Below are 8,911 nucleotides of genomic sequence, written 5' to 3'. Positions count from 1 at the left end.
GAATGTAGGAAGGGGGAAGGAGGAGATGGGACAGGGCTGGGAGTTTTAGAGCCATTTGTAAAATGGATTTAAACTATGTTTTTCTTATTGTTTTAGGTTTGTTTGTGGTTGTTTAAGCAAGTCTGCATGGAAATATGGCACCTATAATAAGCTGTTTCCAAAAGGTCCAGGTAGCGGATGATGAAGATGTACAGAATAATGAATAATTGGGTAAAACCATTTGTGGTGTGATTTCTTCCTAAATGGTTTTATTTGCTTTCTTATAAAAAGCCAACCAGTATCATGGGCTATTCAAAATGCTACCTCAGGACTACTTTTCTCTGAGACTTTCTCCAGATTTCAACACTTCTTCACCGAGGAATGTGTGAATTCTAAATCCAGGGTACTTTTTTCAAATGGCCTCTCTGTTCTTGGGCAGGGAAGGGGAGAATTTTTTTTTTTAATAATTTAAAAATTAGAGCTTTAGGTCTATACCTAAATGGAAATGAGGGGAAGCAATCAGTTCAAACCTTACCCAGACTTCTTTGTCTTTGGATAAAAATGACAATGAGAAAACCAACTCCTGAGTAGGGTTCCTCTGAAATTCAACAGAAAACAGGCTGAGCATGTTCTCTGGTTTTAAATAGATCTGGTGAAAGTATTTATCGTGTTGTATTTGTTGCAGCATATCTGGGGTATTTGTGGTGACTGCAGACAGAAGAACAGATTCTGTATGGAAACTTGGTGTCAGATCCCCAGCCCATTTACAGATTCATGTGCTGGACCATTTCTGGATGAGATTTCAGCTTTTTCAAGTGGGTGAAGATGATCTCATCTATGAGGGCATGGAAACAGACATCCTAGTGAGGGAGGGGAAAGCTGCTTTTCACTTTGCTTTGATGCTGGGGTAGCAGGAGGAAGACAGTTTCATTCAGAAGAGTTGTGCACCTCACTTGAGTATGACTTTTTAAACATTTCCAATCATCCCAAAGAGATTATTTGCTGAAAAATTTTTAAATTATGTGGTAGAGCCTTATCCCTCAGGGTTACATCCAGTCCTGCATTTCAAGCTGCCTTTGCAGGAAGGTGAGTGTAAAGGCTCAGCAGTCCATCTGCCCAAACCAGCCATGGCCACTTGTCCATGGACATGCCAGGAGGTCATGGAGCCAGCAGGAGCACAGGCAGAGGTCAGAACTGCAGTGGTGTGCTGGGAGGGGAAGTGGAAGGATGGGACAGGGCTGTCACCCGGCATGGCTGTCACCATCTCCCTTGGGGAGCCATCTGACTCCCCCAGGAAAATATTCAGCTTTGAGTTCAACACGCTTGATGGAGCAGCAGGTCCAAGCCCCAGCTGTAACCTGGCAGTGAGGACCTGCAGGATTGCTCTGAGTCCCCTCTGCCCCTCTGGATATCAGGGACAGCCAGAGCACATCCTCCTCACAGCTTCTGGGTGCCAGTGGGACTCGTCTGCTCACCACAGCCCAAGGGTTTGGGATGGCACAGGGCCATGCAGGCAGCCATGTGCCAGGTCCTACAGACTCATCAGAGGCAGACTGCTGGCTGTGAGCACACCAAGCACTTTCTCGAGCATGGATGGAAGAGAAAGTAAAAATTACCCACTTTAAAAATCAGGCACAACCTCAACTCTGAAGTTTATCCACTGTTTGGGTGCTAAAACATATTCAAACCTAGCAGCAGACACTTATTCTGTGCAAGAATCTCACCAATTGTTTCCCTTCTCTCTCTTGTCCTTATACCTTAAATCATTTTGACCTTTAATTGGCCCTAATTTGCCCACAGACGGCCCTGGGACCCTTCAACACATTTGCTTGTAATTGGGTCTCTTTGTTATTTTTCTGGAGAGCCACTGTTGGTTGTTTCTTTTTGAAAACACTGTGGCATATCACTGAGAAGCCGCTTTTAAATGAGCCCTGCTGGAGGCCAGGAGAGCCCTGTGAAAGCGCAGCAGAAAGAGACGGGGCTATCTAAACGCAATTATCATATCACTGTGAAAACGTGAAACAGCCCGAGCTTAAGCAAACATCACCCGCCCCTGGGCTGAGGGTGGTAAAAGCTTTGCTGGGAGATACTGGGTTGAACCCATGGGAGAGGTTATCCTGCCATCACACCTTTCACCCAGCAAAGCAGGGAACGTCTCTCTGCCTGTTGCTTTCTGCGGCTGGGTGTGTAACTGGGCCTGTAATGTGTTTTCCTTGGTGGTTTTATTTAAATTCACCTTATTTCAGTGTGATGGCTTGCAAGGAATTGCCGTGGTACAGCCACGGGGCACTGCTCTGCAGAGCAGGAATGGGACAGCCCAGGAAAGGAGCAGCAACAGCAGCCAGGCCCTGTGTGTGCCACTAATCTGGCTGTGGCCACAGTTTGCCCTCAGCCCTGCTCCTAATGTCATCAAGATCTTAACTGTCCAAAGTGAAGTTAGGACAGTGAGGGATGATGCTGCAGGCAGATAACATCTGCACTGCCTCCTCACTAATGGACACTCCTCGCTCTGTAACCTCTGCAGTCAGCCCTGCGGTGTGGAGACCTCTCCTTAATATTTGCTCCATGCAGACCTTACAATCAAGTTAAGCTGCAGGGCTGGTGAGCCTCTGACCACAGGTTCTTGTGCCAATGGTCCTCTCTGAGTTTGAAGCTGGTGGCCAAGAACATGGGAACTGCTGTGTGTCACATAAAGCTGTTTTAGTGCCAGATCCCAAATAAATTTACTTCCCATGGCTTACAGCAGTCACACAGGCAGCACCCACAGACTCCAGCGCCTTGGGACAGGTTAGCAAACTACATCTGACATTGTACACAAAGTCAAGTGAGCTGTGGCTGGCAGGGCTGGAGCTAAGGCTGGATTTCTGCCCTGTGGAGGAGAGTTTTGTATTGGGTCAGTCTGTTCATGTGTGGCTCCAGCAAGGAAAAGACATGCTGTTTCCACCTGGCTGACACTCGTGGAGCTCAAATGCAACTGAGGAGGATGTGCTGCTCTGCAAAGGTAGCAGGTATGATGATGCCTCCTGTCCCTCAAGGTTATGCACTGAGCCAGGCATGGCAAGATGGTGTAAAATGTAAGATGCACATGTTTGGAAGGAAGAGAGAGTCCTGCCCTACCAGCATGGCTGTTAAATGTAGCTGAAACCAGCGGAGGTTGACTTTTAGAAGCAGGAAAACCTCAAAAGTCCTCCATTGCCCCTGGATAATTCTTGATCTGTGGGGCTGGAAGCTGTAGTTTCTAATGGTCAAGGCATCTAATTGGAGTTAAGACACCTAATTATGTGGATGGAATTAGCTCAGTAAAGTGAGCCTTAACAGTTGGCCACTAGACTCCTAAAGTTCCTGCCATAGTTACCAGCACATAACTGGTTTTCAGGCTCTGGGGGAGGAAGCCCATCAAAGTGTCCCCCTTTCCTCCCCAGGTCAGATCATGCTCAGTCAGAATTATGTGAAAGGGGCAAGACTCCTTTGCCCAAATCTCTACCAGCTGCGGCAGCTCACCCAAAATACCAAGCTCCAAATGCAGCTGGCACAGAGAGATTCCAGGTGTGACTGAAGTGCTGGTTTCAGCCCAGGGATCAACTGCAGTCCTGCAAATGCAATCAAGAAAATTCCTGTTCTAAAGGTACCATGGAGCCGGCAGGCCTGAGGGTGAGGCTTGGGATCCACACAATGCACCCAGGCATGGCTGGGTCCTTCCTTGGGGGACAGACTGGGCGTGGAGAGCACAGTGCTGCCAAAGCAGGGCTGGACACTCTGGAGTCTGCAACAATGAAACTGGGAAGCATTATGTAGTTGTCTTCAAAATCTGCATCTCTCTCCTGACTTTACTGCAATTTTTTTCCCCACTGCTTTTCTGATGTTTCTGTCCAGGTTGCTTAAAATCCAAGATATTTTATTTCTGTTAATGAGGTTCTGGTCAGATGTGGGCTTTTGCTGGGCTTCAGCAGTGGATCCTTGCTGTAACACCCCAAAGCCTTTACAGTGTCCTGGCAGATGCTGATCCTCATGAGTATATTTAGATACTGGATCCTTGCCCTTGAGCTCCAAGTGCCCAGGGTTTTTGTATATGCAAATATTTGCCAAGTCAGGACTCTATTTGTATTGCCTGTTTAATAATTTAAGTTTATATTTAAGTTTCTGATGCTCTGTTAATTTTTTAGCCCAGCCATAATTTTAAGGAAAGAGGTTTCTTGCTTTGCTTTTTAAGTAGATGTCTGCGGTGTCACTTGTGAGTTCAGCATGTTGCTGCAGCAGTGGGTCCAGTGGTTTGAGTTACTGTCTCTAGTTTTGATCAATAATGAAGGAGCAGGAGAACTGTACTGTACAAAGTTATATTGTCCCATCACCATTCCTGATGTTCTTTTGTCCCAGTGGCTGCTAGGACATGCTTTCTGCTGTCAGAAAGGTCTGTGCTTGTGCTGAGTCAGAAACCTGGTCAGCTGTCCTGCCTCTGAGCAAGACAAACTCACCAGGATATGCCTGCACATGCCAGATCCTCTGACAAGCCAACATCTCTCAGAGGGCTTGGATACCATCCCTGGCAAAGGAAGGAGATGTTCATGTCATGGACACCCTCTGCACCACCTTGGTCGGATCTGGAGAAAGAGCACAGTGGGGACAGTGGCATGGGAGTTTGTTCCTGCTGTTCTCTGACAGCAGTGCATGGAGCAGCAGAGGGTACTGGTTTCAGGGCTGCTGTTCAGCACTAGAAAACTCCCCTTTCAACAATTCTCTGTTTTATTAAAACAAAAAAGCTTGAATGCTCAGGCAGGAAGAAGTCATTTTTCCAAAATAGACAGTGATGAATTTGGGAAAATTGGAGGGAGGCCAAGGAATTAGAGCAGACTGAAGGCTGGGTGACTTTCCTGGGAGTGACCAAGGAAGATTTCAAAGCCACCAACCCCCCCTTCCCCACCACTGCCACAGAAGAGCTGAAACCTTGGCGAGCAGAGGAGTCACTGCCACCACTGCTGCTTCCTTTTCTTGCTGCCAGATAAAGAGGACAGACTCTCCTTTTTCACTCCATTCTGCTCACACAATGGGCAAGGGGGATCAGTGCCAAAATTACAAGTGTGAGCCCTTAATGCATCAGGTTGAACAATGGGCTTTGGAGGCGTCTGCCTTGTCGCGAGGAGCAGTACAGCTTAGTTCTGACTACCCAGTGCCATGGAAAAAAACCTCATTGTCCTGGCAAAATGCTCCCCAGAACGAAAACACCCTCCTCCTTCTTTCTTCAGCTTCCTAATGGGAAGCAAAATAACAAACCAGGCCCACAATTAAACAAACATGCCACTAACTGAGCCGAGCTCAAGTGTAGCAGATGTTGCTGCCGTTGGGCCAGGCTGGAGGCCGGGAGCAAGCCACGCTGGCTGGCTGCTGCTGCTGGGATGCTCTTGCTGAAGGGGTTTCTTTGCCACACCACAGCCTCCTCCTTCCACCAATCTTCCTTCCTTTTTCTCTGGTGTGCTTTTTTTCTTGCTCTCATACTGGTGCATCCTCAATTGCTCCACCTCATCACATTTCATTCATCACTTCATCAATTTCACTTTTTAGCACTCAAAACCACAGGTTTTGTTTCAGAAAAGCTCAAGAGATGGGGCAAAGCCATGCCAATTAACTTTTTAGGCCATGTTAGTATAGGAGAATGAAAGAATTCTTTTTCTCCATTTCATTTTTCTTGATCTGTCTCATCACAGGCACCCAGACTCCACAAGGATAATCAATGCCACCTCCCAGTTCCTGCAGTCCCCCCCAGGTTTGATGGCTATTGGTGCAGGTGACTGTGAGGCTGTAGCTCAACAAACCTGAGATTCCCACCCCAAAAGTGATTCTCCTCCAAATATTACAGGCATCTCTGCAACACAAGAAATTTGGTGTTTGAGAGGTGACAGAGATGCTAAAGAAGGGCAAACAAAAGGAAAATTTTGTCCTTTTCATATCTGGCTGAATCCATCTTCTCTGCAGCTTTAGAACTCTGGTGCAATCCATGATGGGAGTCTTATTACCTGCAAGGCTTAAAGTCCCTGGCTCCCCACCTGGCACCAATGATGCCTCTGAGAACCCATGCTCCCCCTCATTTATGAAGATTTGTTCCTTCCAACTCCATGTCAAAGGGGCCAAAATAATTTGGCACAAGGCAGAATCAGAGGCTGCTTGGCCTTGCTTGTTCCTCAGCAAAGGCTTCTATTAGTGCTAGAGGAACAGGAGGGACTCAGGGCTGGGTGACAGCCCAGTGGCACTCCAGGGCTGGGGACAGACTTCCAGGCTTTGGGTCACTCCCTAGAGCAAAGCCTCCTTCTCTCATCCAAGAGCCACAGTCACCAACACCTTCCTGAGGTGTTTGGAAGAGGAATACAGGGCTGTGCATTGGAGCAGCTGTGCCCACACACATCTTTGGCTTCTCTTTTGTTCTACCTGCTCTTGCAGTTACCAGGCCCTGTGCAGTGGGGTTTTGTTTCGCCCCAGGTTGCTGTAGCACTGTGACTTCTGTGACTATTAATAGAAGTCTAAGGAAGTAAGAAAAGTTAACTTCTCTTTCTCCTTCAAGCAGGGAACCTGGAAGATCCCTTAATCTTTCCTGGGGTGTCTCAGAACGGGGACTGTGCCAGCACAGAGCCACATGTCACCAGCACAGTTTGGGACTGGAGCATCCCACACCTGCCATGCTCAGAAATTCTATACAGTGGAGGAGGGAAACAGCTCAGAATTAAACCTTGCTTGGCTTATTCTGTTTGTTGGGCAGGACAGGCTGGATACCATGGGCACTGGCAGTATTAAGCCAACACCACCTCTCAATGCTCTGCTGTGGTAAGAAACCAGCCAAATGCACAACTGTTATGGACCAGGGCTGCTAGTTCAGCACTCTGATGGTCAGAGGGAGAGCAGCACAGACACAGAGAGCTCCAGCCAGAACAGGCTTTTAGTGCTCCCAGTGCAGTGCTGAGTAGTATTTCCACAAATTTATGGGACAAGCAACAAGGAGCCTTTGGCAGAAAGCATCCCTGTTGTCAAAACCCCCTTCCAGGTGAAAAAGAAAACCAGTTCCAGGTGAACATCCAGGTATTTCAGACCAGGGAGGTGCCAGAAATAAATCACAGCAAGCCAATGAACTGATCACTTTACTTATCACCTAAGATTTGGGTATTTTATTCTTTAGAAGTGCTTAATTGAGATAAAGCACCTCAGATGGAAAATTTTATGGAGGTATTGGGTTTTACTTCCTTTTTCCAGTTGATAGACACAATGCATGCATATGATGTGACTGCACTTTGATAAATACAGCAGCAATTTTACAAGGTGGGCTCTTTTTTATCAGTTGATGACATGAGCTAAAATGACTAGGAATTACCATCCAGAAGTGGATATAAAATTATCAGACTTCAAGTAACCCTGTCCTATAAAACAGTGGGTGCTTTTTTCAAAAAATCCATCCTTCATCTCACTGCCCTTTATTCTTCAACCCACCCCCTTTCTCATTTAAAACACAGATTTACATCTGTTCAGTTCCCCCACACTGTTGCCCACAGCATCTTTTATTTTCACAGCAGCTTGGAAATGCAGATTTTGTGACTGAGACCTAGAGAGACACACCTAGTTACAGCAATGTATCTGGGCTGTGGGTGCAGAGCAGCCTCCCCCTCTCACCAGCTCTGGGGCTCACTGGATGCTGCTCTGAGCCTGTTCAGGATCCTGAGGAGCAAAATGAAAGCAATTTTTGGTTTCATTAGATTTTATGGCCAGCTCAGTGTACTGAGGCAGTTCTTTACAGATGGTAAGGTGAAAAGAGGGGAAAAGAGGGAGACCAAGTAGGAGAGTGTGCTCAGCAGAGATTGGCTGGGGATGCTGCAGAGCTGCTGCCTCCAACCCTGTTTCTTTAAAGCTGGCACATTATATATCTTGTGTGGATGCTTGCTCTGGTTCTTGCTCAATGCACTGACCAGAACATGCTGTTTAACAGAAGTCCTTCCCTTAGTCCCATCCCAGCAATCTGCATCTGTGGTATCTGTATTTAAAGCCCATTTAATTTCAGTATTCTGTAAGCAGGACTATTTTGATAGAGCTGGGGAAGTAATGACACAAATAGTTGATAGCACAAATAGTTGTGCTGGCAGATCAGAAGAGGTGGCAACCTCTGGATGAGAGCCATGAAAAGCAGCTGCGGCCAGACACCTCTGCATGGAGTTTGGCTGCAGCTGGAACAGGATGCACAGCCTAGAGCTTCAGTCACCATTCCATCAGGTCAAAGGAAGGGGAAGAGTGAATCAGTTCAGAACAAATGAAAACTATTCTGAATGCTGGCTCATAAAATTAAAGGCAACTTCTAAAATCTCAGCAAAAAAAATTTGGCTAATGTTCCACCATACTCTTATTTCTGTTGTCAGTCTAGCACCTGGCTTAATTCCCATCCCGGACAAAAGTAGAAATACCAGGATACCACAAGTAATTGTTGGTGCTGTAGCTCTTCAGGTCAGGAAGAAGCAGAAGTAGTGGGGATTTCTCATTAATTATCCTACCAGTTTCTAAAAGTGTATCTGTAGACTCTTGAGTGTCTCAGTCTCTTCTAGAGCAGACACTGTAAGGCACCAGCAATAGCACCATTTCTGATTGTGACTCAGACCAATTTGGCTGCAACATCTCAGATGCCTCATCCCATGGTCTCTGGAGCTCTCCATGCACTACTTCATGTCCAAGTGAGCATTTACTGGAAAGAGAAAGTAAAGTGAAGGGGTAGCATCCCCTGCAACACAGAGCAAGAAATGAAGGCAGGACTGAGTGAGGCTAAAAATGCTGTGTGGTGGCAATTCTCAACCATTGTAACAGCCCTCAGGAGACTGCTACAAACCAGAATAGCTTGTAACAGTCCTGTGGGGCCAGAGCCAGAGTAAAGAAGGTATCAGCCAGCTCTGTCCCCATCACAGAGCTGACGCTT

This window comes from Camarhynchus parvulus, chromosome 12, assembly GCF_901933205.1.
Source record: "Camarhynchus parvulus chromosome 12, STF_HiC, whole genome shotgun sequence".
Classification (NCBI taxonomy): domain Eukaryota; kingdom Metazoa; phylum Chordata; class Aves; order Passeriformes; family Thraupidae; genus Camarhynchus; species Camarhynchus parvulus.
This window is presented reverse-complemented; position numbering follows the sequence as displayed.